Below are 19,015 nucleotides of genomic sequence, written 5' to 3' on the forward strand. Positions count from 1 at the left end.
TTGGCCTACAACTCCCATCATCCCTAGCTAACAGGACCAGTGGTCAGGGATTTAGGGAACTGTAGTCCAAAACATCTGGAGGGCCGAAGGTTGGGGATGCCTGAAGTATCCTTCCAGATTTAACACTGAATACATTATTTCTGGTAAATGAGCTACCATAGCTGCTAGAGGGTCATGAAAATTTGTGTCCTGGGCATTTTAGACTTGTCTATCCATATACTATCTGAAACTAAAGGGGAACATTGGTTGCTAGATATGAAATATATTGACATTATTTTCAGCTCTCCTCCGCCACTATTACTCATACAGTGGTACCTCAGGTTACATACGCTTCAGGTTACAGATGCTTCAGGTTACAGACTCCGCTAACCCAGAAATATTACTTCGGGTTAAGAACTTTGCTTCAGGATGAGAACAGAAATCGTGCAGCGGCGGCACAGCGACAGCAGGAGGCCCCATTAGCTAAAGTGGTGCTTCAGGTTAAGAACAGACCTCCAGAACGAATTAAGTCCTTAACCCGAGGTACCACTGTACTCAGGTTCTGGATTCTAGGCAGTTCTTTCCCTTTCTGCCCATTTCCTTAAAAAAATTGGTCCATGAGCACCTTGGGTCATATGCACCATGCCCCCCCCCGCCAGGACACAGTTGGCAATAGTGCAAACACATGGAGATGGAAAAATCTTCTTGCATTAGCACCAATCCTTATATTAGCACAAAACTGTAGTGAATTTTGCTCATTATGTTGAAAATGGCACCTGATAGTAGACCAGAAAACCTATTAAGCACCTAACAGACCACAGTACATGGCTGGTGTACTGCTAATGGTCCCAGTGATTCTGAGGCAGGGTTGCTGGTATCCTTCTGTCTCAGGAGACAATGGAGGAGTATGCCTTTGGGGGCGTTGTCAAACTGTTGGGAAGTTACAGTGCCTGTTGTGGCTGTAGAGGCCAATACAAGAGAGACATGTTTTCTTTACAGATGAGATAGATGAAGGCACCTGGTGGTGGTGGTGCTTGCAGATGCACCATGGCGTTTCTTCTCTCTAGTCTCCTCCCAGTGGTCATTCCTCCTCTGGTCACTGCTGCAGATGCTCAACCTGACTGTTGCCTGCAAGGGATTCCCACATGGCAGGGTTAATGTTGCCAGCCTTCGTGTCACGTTTGCAGACATCTTTGTAACACAGAGTTAGTCTGCCAATGGGCCTGGTGCCTGACGCCAGCTCCCTGTAGAGCACAGCCTTGGGGATCCTGCCATATTCCATTCTGTGGACATGATCAAGCCAGCGTAGACGCCCCTGAGACAGCAAACATGCTGGGAATGTGGATTCTGAGGTGGGAAGGTATACTTCAAAGTTTGCTTGTATTGTGCTTCAGCTTCTGTTGCAGCTATTTGAATCTCCTTTGGAAAGTTTTGTTTTCTCTATTTGACAAACAAAGCCATATAGTTTTGAACATTTCCCTCTTTTGTTTTGTTTTCCCTTTTGCCTAAAATGTCAGAGGTTGATGTAGAAAATGTCTTGAGCACCCATGGAGTTGGGAAATAACAAGGAGGAAATTTAATATGACAATCTGATAATTTATTTAAAAATTGCAGCGCAGCCACAAACCTATTGTAATTCACAGCACCATGAAAACACTTTATGTAACTGACAGCCCTTTAAATGCTCTAGCCATGAGACTGCAGAAACAACAAAACTGCAAATTCATTTTTCTTCCAACTGGGAAAGAAGAGAATGGGAAGGGAATGAATGAAGACTAAAATGCTGGATGACAATGCCATATTAAAAATGTTGTTAATCATTTTGCCATTTAACAGTCCATGAGACTTTGTAGCTTCAATCAAGGCTATGTCGTACCTTGCACAATAATTTCTCATGTATTAAGTGTGATACAAACATGTGATATATAAACAGTTTGATGTGAGTAGCAATGTCTGCATTATCCTAAGCCTGCATTATTTTACACTTGAGTATTTTATTGCTTCTGAATAAACCACAGAGTAACCAAAGTGTGAATTTACATATGCAGCATATTCCTTAGATCTTTCTAACCAATCAGCTATTATTTCCAATTCATTCCTTCGGTGTTGGAAACAGTAGACCTCTGGATGCTGCTGGCTAGGAATTACAAATGGGGAGGGTGCTGTTGTGCTCAGGTCTTGCTTTCAGGCTTCCCACAGGCACTTTGAGAGCAGGAAGCTGGAGGAACGCTGCAGGACCTGGGCATGTTTAGCTTGAAAAAGAAGAAACTGAGGGGAGATGGGATAGCCATCTTCAAATATCTCAAGGGCTGTCACATGGAAGATCGAGCAAGCTTGTTTTCTCCTGCTCTGGAGGGTAGGACTTGAACCAATGGATTCAAGTTACAAGGAAGGATACTAAACATCCGGAAGAACTTTCTGTCAGTAAGAGCTGTTCAACCATAGAACAGGCTGCCTCAGAGATTGTGGACTCTCCTTGTGTGCTTTTCAAGCTGGGTTTTTATCCAAGCTAGAGAATAGTTCCTTCCAGCCTCCCGCACTCCTCTCTACTGCTACAGTTACAGCACCAGCAGTGGGGGAAGGAGAGAAGTATTGGTCCAGCCACTCTTTCGGTCTCCATCCCTCCTCTGTTTCTCTCTGTTTTGCCATGGCAGCTTATGAAGAGAGTCCTGGGAAATGTAAATTTATCATGGTATGACATAAAAATGAATAAAGGTAAGTTGATGAAGATTGTGACTATTGTCAATACATTTATTACCCCCTCTTCAACAGCGGATGAATGAAGAACCTTTGGAAGAATAACAGGAAGATGTAAGTTTATCTTTGAAAATATTTTTATGAGACAAATGATACATGTCAGGCTTTTTGCATCCCTATGAAGTTAAGTTGATTTCATCATCTTAGCACACCTGTGCACCCCTGATTTCTCTCTCTCTTCTGCTTCTGGTAAACCCATCAAAAAGCTTATTTATCCATGCCCATTTCTTCAAGACTGATAATAAACACAAACAAGACTAATCTGATATAGTAAAGTATGCTTGAGTACTTCATATTGACAGCGCTTTCACCTTGCTGCATGAGACTTGGCTTCAGAGGTGAGTAGATCACATTCCTATGCAACATATTGTTATTTGCATCAATCTGCTATTGAGGAAGCCATTTGGAGATCATTCTGTAGTTGCTGAGCAGCTGCAACCTCTATAGTCCATGTTTTTCTGAGCCCAACAAAATGGTTGACCTGGGATTAAAACAGAGAAAAAAGAAGCAGTGGAACTGTTTTCAGAGATGGTGAGTGAGAGGCCTAGAAATCTTCTCTCATTGAAGCTAAAATTCGGCCCAGCACTGAGGACAAAGCACCTTGTTTACTCAAGGATTTGCACAGTACTTTTATTTCCTCTCTCAGTATCTATGCCTTTGATAATGAATCATGAATTTAAATCTGCGGAAGCTTGTACCTGAGCAGCCACTGTTCTTGTTACATTAGAATACTGGGATTTTAATTTCTCTTTCACCCACCCTCTCCTTAGATGCCATTTAGCGAGGTAACATATCAATGGCTGTAAATTTCCCCAGGGCTTTTGCTGAAAAGGGACTTCAACCTGGACATATGGAAATATTTGTTTCTGTTGAAAGATTTATAGACTACTTTCCCCAAAAGTTCAAGACATCCAACAATGAAAAAAAGAACACAAAAGAGAGAGTGTCTCTCTACTAAACAATCGCCACTATCACACACATATTTGGGATGAAAACAGAAAGATTTCTAGTAAGAAGTGGGAAGATTGAGGGAGTCAAACATGGTGCAAGTTATGCATGCTAACATATATGAGTATTATTATTATTATTATTATTATTATTATTATTATTATTTAAAGTCTAAGTTTCCAGTTATTTGTTTATGAAAATACTTACATTATGCAATTTTATTTTTAAAAAGTCAAAGCAGCGTACAACAAAAACATCACACAGAGATATTAATCACAGATCACTGGCTAACTGTAAAATCTCTCTCCCAGCCCTTGTAATTCTCTACATAAGCCAGTTCTTGACATATAAATGTTTGCTGCAAATGTTTAAAAAAAAGATAAGATGTCTGCTGAATTTCTGTTGTGAGAGCATTCTTCAAGACCAGATACTGAAGGCTCAGTTTCATGTTGACACCAGACATGTCTTGCCAGGGCTGCATTCTGACGTGGGGTTTTTTGAATTGGTTTTACTGGTTATAATGCTAGTGCTTCTGTTCTGATTTCTAACAATCGTTTTACACTATAGTACCTGTTGCATTAGAAGGGACGTGGGTGGCACTGTGGTGTAAACCACTGAGCCTTGGGCTTGCCAATCGGAAGGTTGGGGGTTCGAATCCCCATGGCGGGGTGAGCTCCAGTTGTTAGGTCCCAGCTCCTGCCAACCTAGCAGTTCGAAAGCACGTCAAAGTTCAAGTAGATAAATAGGTACTACTCCGGTGGGAAGGTAAACGGCATTTCTGTGCGCTACTCTAACTAAGTGGCTTAGTCATGCGGGCCACATTACCCGAAAAAACTGTCTGCGGACAAAACGTCGGCTCTCTCGGCTAGTAAAGTGAGATGAGCGCCGCATCCCCAGAGTCATTCATGACTGGACTTAACTGTCAGGTGTCCTTTCCCTTTTTACCTGTTGCATTAGGGAACTGTGGCTTTTCAGTCTCTGTACTTCTGTGCAGTGCTGTACTTTAAAAGGCTGGAAAGAACTGCATGCCAGGATATCTCCCCAAATTTCATCACATAGTTACATCACAAAATTCACTTTCATTTTCCGAATAAACAGGGTCACAAATGGATTTTTACTGAAAACAATTAATACATCTGTCAGCACTAAACTTCCACTGGATTCCACGAGATTCCCAGAAACAGCCTTTACATCATGTTACAGATCACATAAAACACAAAAATGAAGAGGCAAGGAAATGTTGGGAAGATGGAATGCCTTCTGAATGCATCCTAAGTCAGAAAACAACAAAAGGCTCAGTGACTGAGCTAGGATATAAGGATTCAGGTGGCTCCAAAGGTATGCTGGACCCAAGTTGTTCAAGGGATTTGAAAGTGAATAGCAGAGCCACGAACCTGGCTTTGTAGCAGATGGACAGCCTGTGCAAATGTTTTAACAATGGTGTCACATGCTGTCAGCTATCTGCCCCCATCAGTAGTTCTGCACCAGCTGGAAATTCCAGACCAGGCCCAAAGGTCTACATAGAGGAAATCAAGGCAGACCACACAGAGTGCACTGCAATAATCCAGTCCTGAAATAATAATGAAAGTGATTTAGTCCTACAATATTTTATTTAAGAAAAAATTCAAGAACTGATTTTCCTTTACAAAGAACTCATTTCCTAGCACATTGAAGCATTTGTTACAATTTTTCCTCTCTGAATTATATGACATTGCTTTTAGAGGGAATCGTGAAAGCAAGAAAAATATTGCCAAAAAGAAAGAAAGAAAAGAAAACCCACTGAAATTTTGAAATTCAATTAGCACTTCCATTTGGCTAAACCTCTGTGTGTGTTGAGAGGAAAAGAGTGCTGACAAAATATTCCCTGTGAATGATTCACTCAGATTTCAAAATAGGATGTCTTCAAGACACTATTACTGTACCTTTTGTGTTGGGCAGAACAAGGCAAACTGTTTGCTGTTGCTGCTGTCAACACCAAGTCTCTGCAGAGTGGCAGAGCTACCACTGCATCTCAGACCAGCCCACCACCCATAGCTGAAGCAGGGGAGGCTTATCTTAGGGGCAATGTGGGGCATAGCCCTGCCAAGATTCTGACCCTTCCTTCAACCTCCAAAGCCCATGATAATATCAATACAGTTCTAGTGACTGAGTGGCTTCTGTCCATCTTCCCTGCTTAGAAATAATAAAAACCACTAGCAGTAGATCCCTCCTCTGTCTCCAATAAGAGGAAACAGGTTTGCTTGTTTGCTTGTTGTTTTTTAAAAAAGCATGGACAGATCTAGGGAGGGGAGTATGATTTCTGTCTCATTCTCCCTGCTTTTCTCTCTGAGAAGCCATACCTGGAGGCAGAAAACTTAAGCTTTAAGCTCTTTTGGGGTCTAGTTGGGTAGATCTTGAATAGCCCCAAAGATGTTTCCTCTTTTGTGACTGCAGTTCCATTTATTGCCTCCCCTCCCTCCCTCTGCCACTCATGCTGTGTGCATGCATGAGAGATTTGCCCAGGCACCTTTCTTTGAGGTGAGGTGGGAAAGCCCAGCTTTCCTTCTCCTAACTGAAGGAGAAACAAAACTCATGTCTTTGTATGGCTGGGAAGGTCACAATGTCCCCGTATTTGTGTTGTCCTTCTTGATGTCAAATTTGTGCCCATATCTTCTCTTGCACAGAGACTGTCCATAATCAGTTTGTTTTATATGTATGCATGTACACTTGCACATTTTAAAGTGCCCACCCTAAAAGCAAATTTGAAAGATGGCACACAGCAGGAGATTGCTTAGATACCACTATGACCACCTGTTCACTTTTCCTAGGTTTCTCCCAGCCTCCCCGCTTCGTGAGGGAAATTGGGACATCTACACCTCTCAACAGTTAATGCTGTCATCTCTCAAGAGTTCTCTATCTGGTAGGCAGTAGGCATGCGTAGGCAGGAAAGAGAAAAATGTGGGTGCAGTGGTGCCACATGTAAATTGTGCATGAAGAAGAGCATCTGTTTCTGAGTGTTGGTATCTCAGTCTTCTCAGCTCAGGAGAGCTACTTCTATCCCTAGCCCACACCACCAGCATTCTTGCTGGCTTTTCTCCATTTGCCGCTGAAGGAGAATTAAAAAAAAACCCAGTCGCTACCAGCTCCTACTCTTTCCTAGAAGTCTGTCTTTACAGTGGTACCTCGGGTTACATACGCTTTAGGTTACATATGCTTCAGGTTAGAGACTCTGCTAATAGAAATAGTACCTCAGGTTAAGAACTTTGCTTCAGGATGAGAACAGAAATCGCGGCAGCGCAACAGCAGCAGGAGGCCCCATTAGCTAAAGTGGTGCTTCAGGTTAAGAACAGTTTCAGGTTAAGTACGGACCTCCAGAACAAGTTAAGTACTTAACCTGAGGTACCACTGTATTTTGATCAGAGAAGAAGGAAGAGAGATGGGTGGAAAACCTGGAGAAGTTCTCTCTCATTTCAGAACAGGAAGGGATGGTGTTCTCTGGGACTCCCATCTCCACTATATATTTAGAGCAATATCATGCCACTTTAAACAGTCATGGCCACTGGCGGAGGAAGAGGAGTGGGGGGATGTGCACAGTCCCCGCAGCGCAATCCCAGCAGGGTGCCATCGCGGCTGCCCCCCACCCATGCTGGGCACCCTGCCCCCGCAGGTGGCGCACCCTGCCCCCAGAATGCGTGCCAGCCCCGCCCCGCCTGTTCTCCACCCCCTGGTGCCAGAGCATGAAGCTCCGCCACTGGTCATGGCTTCCCTCAAAGAATCACGGGAACTGCAATTTGTTAAGGGTGCTGTTAAGAGAGTACTATTCCCCTCACGGATTTACAATTATCCCAGTGGTTTAGCAGTCAATCCCTCTTCTCAACAAACCCTTGGAACTGCAGGTCTCTGAGGGGAAGAGAAGTCTCCAAATAATTCTTAAGATCAAACGTCAGATTCCAGGTTTCTTTGAGGGTATGATATTGCGTTAAATGTATAGTGCAGATGGGACCTAAATTAATATTGAGAACAAACTCCCCAACTGAGTTCTTGGGTAAGGGTAAGGAATGGATAGTTCCCATTTATAGGAGAGGATGGAAAGGAAGTGGGAAAAACTACCAGAAAGAGAGTAGGGGATAAGTCTAGGAATGTATTTTTAAGGGGTTAGGCTTTTATTTTCTGCTTATGCAGTATGCTTGCAATGACAGGTGTGGTTGGGCAGCCTTTGTTTGTTTCTAAAAGAGAAGTTCCAGGAGCCAAACTTGGGTGACTGCCCTGCTCCATACAACATGCATCTTCAAAACAGTAAGTGGATATTTAGCAATAAGGATGTGCATTCTCCATAGGTTAGTGGCACAGTTTTATTTATATATTCCAGGACTCGACCCTGGTATACAAAAAATGATTCTGTGGTTGAGTCATAGCATACATGAAACATGGAGATTTTTCTACTTATAACCACTGACAGCAAGATGAAGTAAAAAAAAGAAGAGCAGGCTGTGTAACTAGGCCTCGAGTAGGAAAGCAATTCAAAGAGAGAGAACTAGCTTGAGAAACTAAATGGCATAAAAAACCAGAAATGAAAATACATTTTGTTCTGCTTAATATACAATTTCTAGGTCAAATGAGGATCTTGTGTATTGCCATTTTGTCCTCATGCTTCCATTTTGTCTCACAGTTCCCATAGTTGTGAAGCTGGCAGGGGCTGAAAACAAAGGACAGAGGTGGCAGACTGGCCGAACTAGCCTCAACTCTCCCTTTCGCCCCTGTGCTATTTTTGAATGTTCTATGGCCACATTCAACGAAATCAGGGCACCTTTGTGACATCCCACTCAACATCATTCCTTTTCAGAAATGTCCTTGCTACCTCCATCTCTGTTGTTCTTCTGAAAAATTCCCTTTAGTGGACACCTTGTTTTGTGTTTTTTACCACTAGAAATGTAGGGGGATTCCTGAATTTTGTGTGCCCGGGATAGGGGCTGGGGTTATTTTCCTGCTGATATACACATTACCTACATTTCTTTCTCAAAGTCCCTAGAATTCTGCCCACCTTTGCATTTGATGCTCCCACCATTGCCTGGGAATGCCAGTCCTTGCTGATTTTTGGATTTGCCCTGCTGCCAAGGATTGATCTGCCTGCCGCAGTCGATTGAGTAGTAATACAGTACCCCCCCTCTCTTTCACACAAACACAATTGCTGAGCTGCCCTTGGCTTACTGCCATTCCCCTACTCTTCCTCCTCATTTTTCTTCTGGGATAACCTTCAGTATATAGACACTGATTTTGTATCCTTTTGCTTTTTATTCGGTAAAACTCCCTTGTGGGTTAAGTCACTTTTTGTTTGGACTTTGTTTTCCTTTCTTAGGAACCTTATGGAGATTTACTGCCATCAAGACAAAAGACCCAAAGTTACCCATACGATGCTCCTATTCATTTGTCAAATTGTGCTAGTTTCTGGATCAGCTGATCCAGCCTGACAGCAGCCTATCCTCTAGCAGCTGAAGAGGCTCACTGAGTGGCGGTGGAGCCACTGTGCTAGCTTTCTGGCAGTTGGGTCAGTGCTGCTTACTGGGAGGGGTCAAGGTGAAGATCAGGTCAGTGTGGTGCAAATGCAGCAGCGGGGACACGGGGTTGACTTAGCTAGTGCATTTGCATCATGATGACCTCCCGGCATCTCACCCCTCTGGAAAGCTAGCATGATGGTTCCACCCCACCTGGTGATCTGCTTCTGCCCAGCAGAATTAGAATCAAGGGCAACATAGAGAAGACATTCCCCCCAATGCCAGTCATCCACTTGAACAGCAAATATAAATTCAGACATGTCTTATTTACTACAGATATTATTACAGTTTATTAGTTGCTTGACGTGTGATCTTCTAGTGACTTAACTTTTTAAAAAAGGCCTAATGCATGGCATTAAATAAGAAAAAAGAACAATGCATTACATACGAGTCACACAATAAAACAGAGCCAATAAAACAGTAAAAGCTTCAGCAGCAAAAAAAATAGCATCAATAGACAGCAAAATGATCATAATCCATCAAACGCCTGGGAGAAGAGTTAAGTATAGAAATATGTGTCTTGAGCCAGTGTGGCAACATGAGTTTGAACAATAGCAGTGGGTGACTCAATGGGTCACATGCAAAACATAGATGGAAAGAAACATCGTTCCATTACAGCTGAGTAATGCTGTCTTTGGGCACTGCATGCATTTGTGGATAAGTGCCTTCATGGTATGTCCTTATAGAGGGCAAACTGATATTTCATTGAGCCGCTACCATTTCATACCATCCCAGTAGTCCAGTCTAAAAGCATTGCACTGATGCACCTGGCTGCAGAGCTTGCTTTGATAATGTAATGCTTCTGGAGATATTTTGCTGGCACAGCATTCTGTGTATGCACATTCTAAATATTTGTTTGCTGGTGCAGCAAGTCTTAGGGAACGGCAATTAGTCTCGCCCTGAAGCGGGCATAAGTGACTTCATGAAAGAAATGGAACATACCCACAATTCTCTTCACATGCATGTTCATTTCTGAGACGTAGTGGAGTCCTTTTCCTGGATTCTGCATTAATCATGTTTTGTTGTGACACTGAGTATCGGTTGCTTTCCCCCTCCTTAATTCCAGCTCCTGAAAGACCACATATATCAATTTCCTTTTCATTGACGCTAGCAAAAAGTCTAGTTCATGTGGCAGTGAAGAATACCCAAATGCCCAAATGTGGTTCAATGACATCTTTGTTCATAACATTGACATATAAACCTAGGCCAACTTTTTTTTTTAAGTGTTTGCTATTACCATATCCCTTGTTGGCCACCTATACTCCTCCCTTTCCTTCTGGAACAATACAATGTCAGACAAAGTATTGATCCAGGGACGTTGCAGGGGGAACTTGCATTACCAAGTAGGTTTCAAACCAAGGCCTTCCACTACGTTACTCCTTGCATCCTGGGTCTTCAAGAAGCCAGGAAGACTAGACCTTACAGCATCAGTGGCCAGTGCCACTCTCAGCAGCCCCAGCTAACATGGCCAATGGACCTCAGAGAAGGTTGGAGTTGTAGCCCACAGATGAGCCACCCTTTCTTTGAGTCAAAGATATAGTTCCAGCCTGAAGATAATCAGCTGACTCTCTAAACCAACTGGAGCACATACATCGAAGCCAGTTCATCAGTCTGAGTAACTTGTCTTGAGCATTTCACTCTTCTGTTGCTGTTTTGGAAGTTGACCTTCTTCCTGCTCCCAATTTTGTACTTGCCTCTGGCCCTTTAATTCTTGTCTGGTTGATCCAGCGTCTATCCTCCAGCCTGCTGGTGACCATAACTGCTGCCTATGGCCCTCTACTCCTCATGTTCTTGATCCAGTGACTAATCTCCATCTTATCTATGGCCACATTATTGCCCTTCTGATACTTTCCTGCCTTTACCCAAACTGGATCCCACTTATAGCCAACCTTGGGAGGAAGCCAAGGGCAGCAAAAGAGGAAAAGGAGAAAGCAGTGGTATCACTGCTACACAATAAGCCTCTAGAAATTTGCAAATAAATTTTTCCCCTACAAAACTTTGCCTTTTGATCCCTCCCACCAGCTGATACATTTTAGTGAAAAAATGTGTAAATAATCCCCAGCTACAAATCCTTCTTCAGATTTGCCATCTGCAAATGGGAAAGTTTTTGTGCCAGTTTTGCTTAATTTTAGAAAGACTATCCCCTTTGTTTGTTACTGGTTTGATGAAGCAAAGCATGCTGAATGGGATGCAGAGTCCTCCCTTTGGCCTTGCACCTTACATTGCATAGATCTCTCTCTCTCTCTCTCCATCATAATTTTACACATTGAGAGATTTGAAGATTTGAAGTTGCCAAACATTCCATGAGGTGGAACCTTTTCAGACCTTCCCAAACACATGGACAATGGGAGCAGGGAGAGGGAGAAGGTTAAGGAGCAGGACAAAGTCATGCAGCTCCTGTCAAAAGAAAGCCTGGGCAAAAGATAAGAGGCAAAAACCAGAAGCACACAGTGCTGTAGAATAAATCTCACGGCATCATTTGTGGAACATTGACTTCAAAGCCTTGCACAGTTTGGCAGGACTGCACTTCATACTGTTAAAAGCAAACTGAACAGCTGAACTAGTTTTGATGGAAGCTGTTTCCATTTATTTAAATAGAATAATCAGAAGTACCAGATTTCAATAAAGTCACCCAAAGTAATTTTGGAATTGAAATGTAAATATTAGCCCAAGCTTTTAAAAATGAAAACAGAAGGATAGCTCTTCTAAGCATATTATGCGCTACATTTGCCAAAATTAAAGGTGACCTTTTTTGTTCTTGTAGTTATAACCTTACCTTAGAAAGCTTGATGTTTGTGGTGTTAACACTCTAAGGTTGCTTTTTTTTTGAAAATCTCACTGCTGGGCATCCAGCCTTTATCCTGGATGGAATGAATCTGAAATTCTTAGCTCAAGTGCTCTTAGCAGATACTGTTCTACATAATTTCAAACACTGAATCATAGGTCAGTACAATTTTTCTGGCTTGACTAAAAATGAGCTAGCATGAAGACTCAATTTTCTAGTGAATTACACAGTAATGCTGTTTGTCCTACAGGGCCTTTTAATGTAAGGTGACAGTTTATGGAGGATCAGCTACTTCTGCTTTCTCAGACTTAAAATAACCAGGCCTTTCTATGAGAAAGTGTTATTACCCCAAAGGAAGCTTGAAAAATAAGGCTGATGCAGCACTATAGCAAAAATGTAGAAACCATGCTCTAGGAAAACCTGGGATTCCTCAGGCACCTTTTCATCTGTCTGTCTGTCTGTCTGTCTGTCTTTCTCTTATCTCTTGTCTGTCTACCAGAAGGATCTCCAAGGCAATTTACAAAAGAAATTTTGGCTAAGGAGAGGAATGGATGTGTTCTGGGACAAAATGACAAGATCAGTAGTGGCAATGAGCTGTACTGAAAGATAATGTGCCAGTGTCACAAAGCTGGCATCCATCTGTCTTGAGAGACAATGGAGTGCACCTCCAGGGATGAAGTCAAACCAATATGTTAGCAGCACCAAAGCAGCCACAAACACCTCCCTCGTTCTTTTAGAATGGCAATGGTGCCTACCTGAGATGTGCTGGAACTGAGTTCCAGTGAGTTCCAGGTGAAAAAAAGCCCTGTGTGCAATATGTTTGGCACCAGCTAGCCACAGGAGTTGCTGGTGTACAAGGCACCATCCAACCATCTTAGGGGCTCCACCCTGGATTTGTGTAGAGTTTACTCCTTATCCTTTTCTATTCCCAAAGATATCCCACAAGACAGCAAAGGTTTAGGACTAGAGCTTTCCTTCTCCTAGCTGTGTTACCTTCCCAGGTTGATGAGCCCCATCTGCCCCTCACTTTTCTCTACAGCATGCACAGAAACTGCCTTCTGGTCAATTGGACTCACTATTGATCTCGCCCGCTCAATCCACAAGAGCCTGTCTTCGCATGCAGGGTATGTCCCTGTCACCAAGGGCTAGAGACCCATCGGGTACCCTCAGCTGACTTAGATGGCCAGTTGAAGCTGTTCCTGGGGTGTGGCCGCTGTTGCATGCTGACAGCTTCTGAGAGCCACAGGTGAGAGTGCAGGTGGAAGCTACAATTACCCCAGTGTCATGAACAGGCAGGGCAATGGGGAGGAGGAAGAGGATCCCAGCGAGGGATGTAGCTGGGACTGGGACACACTGGGGCAAGCTGGGGATGGGGAAGGGAAGATTGGTGTAGGAAGTACTCATGGGGTGGTTGAGGGTGACAAGGGGATGAGGGTCAGTGCACAGAAACCAGAGCAGCAGGACCCATCACCAGAGCCAGAGGGGCCCTGTCTTCACAAACACAACAGGCTCTGAGGCAGAGGGAGCAGTGGATGGGATACTCCAGGAGGTTGAGGGAGGCAAGGGCCCAGAGCCCAGCTCCCCAGCTGGCCAGGTGGGGCTTGGTGTGTGATTCCTCAGCTGGAGTAGGCTTGGAACAGGTGAGGGTCACATGCCTCATCAAGCCCAGATGCTGCAATCAGCATGCAGAGTATAAATGGGCAGCAGAGCTGAGGTGCTGTGTCTGCTCAACTGCCCATGTTGAGGGACCTTGACTTGGATGCTTCTGGGCCTCCATGGGACTGTGCTTTGGGTTTGACTCTGGACTGTATCCTGACTGCTGGATTTTGGACTTGGCTACTTGGATTGACCTTCACATTTTGAACTTTCAGACTTTGAACTTGCTGCCAGGTAGGCCAGGGGTTCAGGACACCGAGAAGGAGCACAACATGTCCCTCCATGTGAGGTACTACCCCTCCCCTAAAACCCTGTCCATGCAATGTACCCTTTTCAGACCTTCCTTTCATGCTGACACCAAATGTGCAGAGAGGCCTGGGATAGCCATATGCCTTGGGGTCTCTTGTGTTGAAAACAAGGCACAAATGGCTGGGGCTAGAGGACACGTGAAGGGCAGAGACTGTAAGCTGTGATAACAACCCAGCTCCATTCTCTGTGTGCTCAATATATGCGCAGTGAATACCTGAAAAAGGCTAGAGAAACATAGCTAAGGAGAATATTGGGTGTGTTCTATGACAATAATGAGGTATGATAACGCGGCAGAATAGTCTTGGCTAGCACTCCTTGTGAACTGACTGAGCACCGTAGAACATGGACCACAATCTTCTGCAACACAGATTCCCTGGTCTACAAACTGACACAGAAATAGATTCCTGAAGGCAGAAGCTTTGCAAATGATTGCATTATGGAAAGAAGTGAAAATGTTATTCTAGCTTATATGGGAAGTGATAAGCTGACAAATTTCAACATCTCAATTCAGCTTGAGTCAATGCAAGGGCGATTTTCTCAGCCAACACTGAAAATAACAACGGCCATGATCCAGGCAAAGTTAAGAATTGTTGGCAGCAATCCTAAACACTTACATGGAAGTAACTCCCATTGAACTTAATACAACTTGAGAGTAGATGAAGGATTGTACTGCTAAATGGCTGCGCTAAAAATGTAATTAACTCCCTCTGCATTGAAATCGATGTGACCTTAAAATGTTTAACTTTGGCTGAATCTAGCCCATTGTTTTTGTTTGTGACCTGTGGGATAGGTTTTACAATGATTTAATGCAAATTATTGAATGTATCTACTGCTGCTAATAGAAGCCATGCTGCTGTAGATCCTTACTATAGATTTTTTATTAGTTGAAGGAGTGATGACTCCTAATGAGTATGATGCATTAGTCATGGCTTGCAGTCTATTCAGTGCTGCTACCGCTTACAAAACTAGATGCTAATTGAATTCTAATTGGATTTTAATTGGAATCTAGTCAGAACCAACCCCGGCAGTTGTTTTCACTTTTGAAATTTAAGATCCCATCTGGCTGATATTAAATCTAATTCAGTACTGGCATCTTCTGCCCCCCCCCCCAGCCTTGTGCCCCAGCCTAGGAACATAGGTTAAAAAAAAACTTTGTTGTGCTACCCAGAAGAGTGTTGCATATGAAACCCCATGGTGTGCAATGGGGTTTTAGCTGTTGCTATTCTCTCTATCCACTTGTCTCCCTGTAGGTTACAAGCTTCTCCTGTCAGACAGTTAACTAAAACACTGAAGTTTGATATGTTTGGTATTCAGGAACAAGGAAATGCAATGTGTGTGTGTGTGGGGGGGAATTTCACCTGTTGAATATCTGCCTGTTGCACAGATATTAAAGGCTCAGCTCTGTTGGGGAAAATAATAATACATTTTATTATTTATTTCCTGCCCATCTGGCTGGTTTTCCCCAGCCACTCTGAATGGCTATCCTATTTTGTGGAAATCCTATTTTTGCCACCTTGCTAGCTACCTATTGGAGATGCTGGGGACCCAGTTCAGCTGATCTGCATGAGGGAACCTGTATCTACATGAAGAGTGCCCATAGATGATATGGTTGTAATGTGTTCTACAAATATTTGTGATTTTTAATGGGGTTTTGGAATAATAGCTATATAAAAATCAGGAGGGAAGAGAGTGGCTGAATTACTGGTATGACTTTCCTCCAGTCCATAGGGAAGTCTTTCCCTTTGCTTACTCTGACTAGAACTTTATCAGATCCTTTCACTGAAATTAAATGAAATTAAATTAAAACCTTCACAGAAGCTGCTCATATATTTTCAGGGTTCTCCTATAAATTAAGCTTTTCCTCTTCTAAAAATGAAATTCGATATCCTCAAGATACCGTAGGAGCTAGCAGATTATACAGTAGAGCTGTCGTCAACAAATGGCAATCATTTTAAATAAGTCATGCAAAGAGAGAAAGTATCAGATTCATAACAGAAATAGCAAACATTCAAATGCATAAAACTGCCAGAGAGAAGAAATCCATGGCGTTCTCACCCTCAGATGTCTGAGAAGCTTGAGCTGTTCCAGAGGCATAGAAGCTTTTTTAAAAAAATAAATAAATGGATAGCATTTAACATTTGAGCATGAAAATGGTATTATTTATAACTTTTTTAAAAATGCTATTTCCTTCTCTGAGCCTTCAGCACAAAAGTCTTATAACTAATTAAACTATAAAAGATCTTTCCGTGTGAGGCTATTAATTTTGAGTCCCGGTAATTCTTTGGAACATCCAGAAGATGGAAATACTTATTATGCACCATTAGAAAACATAAGGACAGATTCCTCCATTGGCATGCACATTCACAGTGCTGTTTTTCTAGAAAAAGAGGTGCCAGAACTCGCCATGAACGCCTCCCTTGTTTTCTTGCAATGGCGCCCACCTAAGAGGTGCCAGAACTGAGATCTGGTGAGTTCTGGCTGGGAAAAAATAATCCCTGAACATTCCCTTATATCTGCAATACCCACAGAGGCCAGAGATAGAGGTCAAATGTAAATTTGTGTGGCAATGCACATCCAGATCCTCAGTGCTCTTCCCCAACCCCTAGATACTAGGTTTTGCATGACTTTGGTGTGCCTGAATATGCCTGCATCAGGGTCATATTAAAGGATGTTGTTTCATTAGTAGGATGTTGTTTCATTAGTATCTGCTTCAAAGGTATGTGCCACCTTTCTGCTTTGAGAATTGCAAAAAATAAGAGCTGATGACAGCATAAAAAGCCCTGAGCTGGAGCATCACAGGGGAATACGTTGTGGAGGGGGAGGAGAAAGGAAGACCTTGGTTAAAAGGGTAGGTTACATAACCCCAGGTAAACTGTATTGCTAAATGCAGCCAGTGCACTTAGCCAGTGTGGGGAAACCAGGAAAATACCATGGCGAGAGATGATTTAACTGTTAGTTTTAGCTTCTGCTGTGAATGAAATAGCTAGTGAGTATTTTCAGAGAAGATGGAATCCATCAGGACAAAAAGAACTTTCTCAAATGGAAAGCTTCCGAAATTGAAATATAAGGGGAACAGAAGTTATCATTTTTGTTTTTAACCAAGCTGATTGAAACATGGGTAGGGGGCTCTCAAGATGAGGATTGCTGCCATCAATAACCCTGCTCAGAGTACAGTTACACACACTGACCATACAGAGGAGGCAGTGGAATTGTGCCCCCAGAGAGCTTCATGGCTGTGTGGGGATTTGAACTCTGGTCTCCCCGGCACTTGTCCAACATGCTAACTGCTATACTGTACTATGTTCTCAGAGATGCTGTCTGAGCTGGGCGTGGGAGGCTGTTCAGTGAAATACAATTTCCAGAAGGTGCTGCTGATGAATTTTTGCTGCTTATATTTGGGGCTTCCGAAAAGTTCTGTCTTATTTTCCATGCTGTTTAGTATCTACATGAAATCAGGGGACAAAGTCATCTAGGGATCTGGCTTGCAATATCATCAGTATGTGGATAACACCCAACTCTCATCAAACCCAGGGGAGACAGTGGAAATGCTAAATCAATGTCTGGCTATGATAATGAACTGGATGACGGCCAATAAACTGAAGCTGAATTCAGACAAGAAGGAGGTAGCGTTAGTGGGTGGTGGTTTTAAAAAAGATGCAAAAAATTAAAAGTTGTAACATATACTTGATATATAAACCACATGGCTGTAATATGAAACATATTTGCAGTGGGCAGATTATTACCCTCTAAATGGTCTTGACCATTCAAGTTGGTCAGAACCCATTGTTCTGGTAATTGGGGTGAAGACTACTAGGAGATGTGGCAGTGGCAAAATCAAATTAAAAATAAAATCTGTTGTTGCCATCCTAGCCATCGGCTCACGAAAAGATGCAAATGGGTTTGTCCCTGATATCACACACCTCCCATCAACCAAGTGATTATACTTATCTTCTAAAACCTTAGCCCCATTTGGAGTTGAAAGTTCTTGGAGGATAAATTTTGCCTCAGCCCTATCCCCTTCAATGGCCTTCCTCAAACTGCTGTCTACTCCAAGTTCCATTAGTTGGAATCAGTGCTGTTTTTTCTAGAAAAAGAGGTGCTGAAATGAACACCTCCCTTACTCTCTTGTAATAGAAATGCCACCCACCTTTGAATTGTCTGAACTGAGTTCTGGTGAGTTCCAGTTGCAAAAAAACCCTGGTTGGAATATATGTGAAGAGTTAACTCTGCATCAATTGAGCATACTATTAAATCTTTACCAGGCTCCACTCACTCTTGAATCTCTCACTGTCTGTAATCATATCTATTTACCTGGGTGTAAATCTCACAGTAGGATGCAACATGTATAGCTGCAAGACACTTTAGCCCCAAATCTATCAATTCAGTTAAAACCTATTGAAACTAATGGGTGAAAGTGTATACTGTATAGCGAACATACATTCCATTTTACTCAAAATCATATCTCAATGGGACATACAGCCATCTAAGTGTGCATATAATTACAGCCATAGTCATAATTCGGTTTAACAAGAAATTTGCCTAAATGCGCCATCATATTTTGTCTTCTTATAGTGACATGAATGTATTTTGAATAAGCTATTTCAAATCCTTCTGGAGAAAATACAGTACAATCCTGGATGTTCTATTTCTTCCCCTCCCAAACCCATGAAGGTGCTAAATTATAATTTACTTTCATCCCATTCAGAAGATTTGTGGGACTTGGCAACAATAAGTAACTTTACAAGTTTAGTTTGAAAGATTTGTGAGTTGAAGGAACAAGAGAGGATTGAGGTCTTTCTCTGTTTGAGGAAGCTGAAACAGCTTTTGGGGGTTTCAGAAACGGAAGGCAGTAGCCTGTTGTTTTGCCTGAAAATGATTCAGGAGAGAAAACAGAGGACCCGAAGGAAATGGGACAATTTTGTGGGTTGTTTTAAAAAAGGGAAAGCGTTAGGCACAAGAATGATGCATGTGTTAGCGCTTTTTATGAATGAACGAGAATTATAATTGCAATCCGTCAGCTGCATTTAAAGAATGATTACACATCTCAATG

General features: G+C 42.7%; 1 protein-coding gene and 1 long non-coding RNA gene across 3 annotated transcripts in view; one reads left to right on the forward strand and one right to left on the reverse strand.

Moving 5' to 3' along the window:
- LOC310851363 overlaps window positions 1-19,015 on the reverse strand; it is a 690,313-nt gene that overhangs the window by 669,083 nt on the left and 2,215 nt on the right. The window lies entirely within an intron of this gene.
- LUZP2 (leucine zipper protein 2) overlaps window positions 2,402-19,015 on the forward strand; it is a 361,146-nt gene continuing 344,532 nt past the window's right edge. Inside the window, exon 1 of one of the 2 annotated variants that reach the window (XM_083751713.1) lies at window positions 2,402-2,694. The gene's annotated coding sequence lies outside the window, so the exon portion shown is untranslated. The remainder of the gene's footprint in view (window positions 2,695-19,015) is intronic. The other variant, XM_083751712.1, reaches the window with a different exon arrangement.

Source organism: Podarcis gaigeae (genome assembly GCF_964106915.1).
Source record: "Podarcis gaigeae genome assembly, chromosome: 1".
NCBI classification, from domain to species: domain Eukaryota; kingdom Metazoa; phylum Chordata; class Lepidosauria; order Squamata; family Lacertidae; genus Podarcis; species Podarcis gaigeae.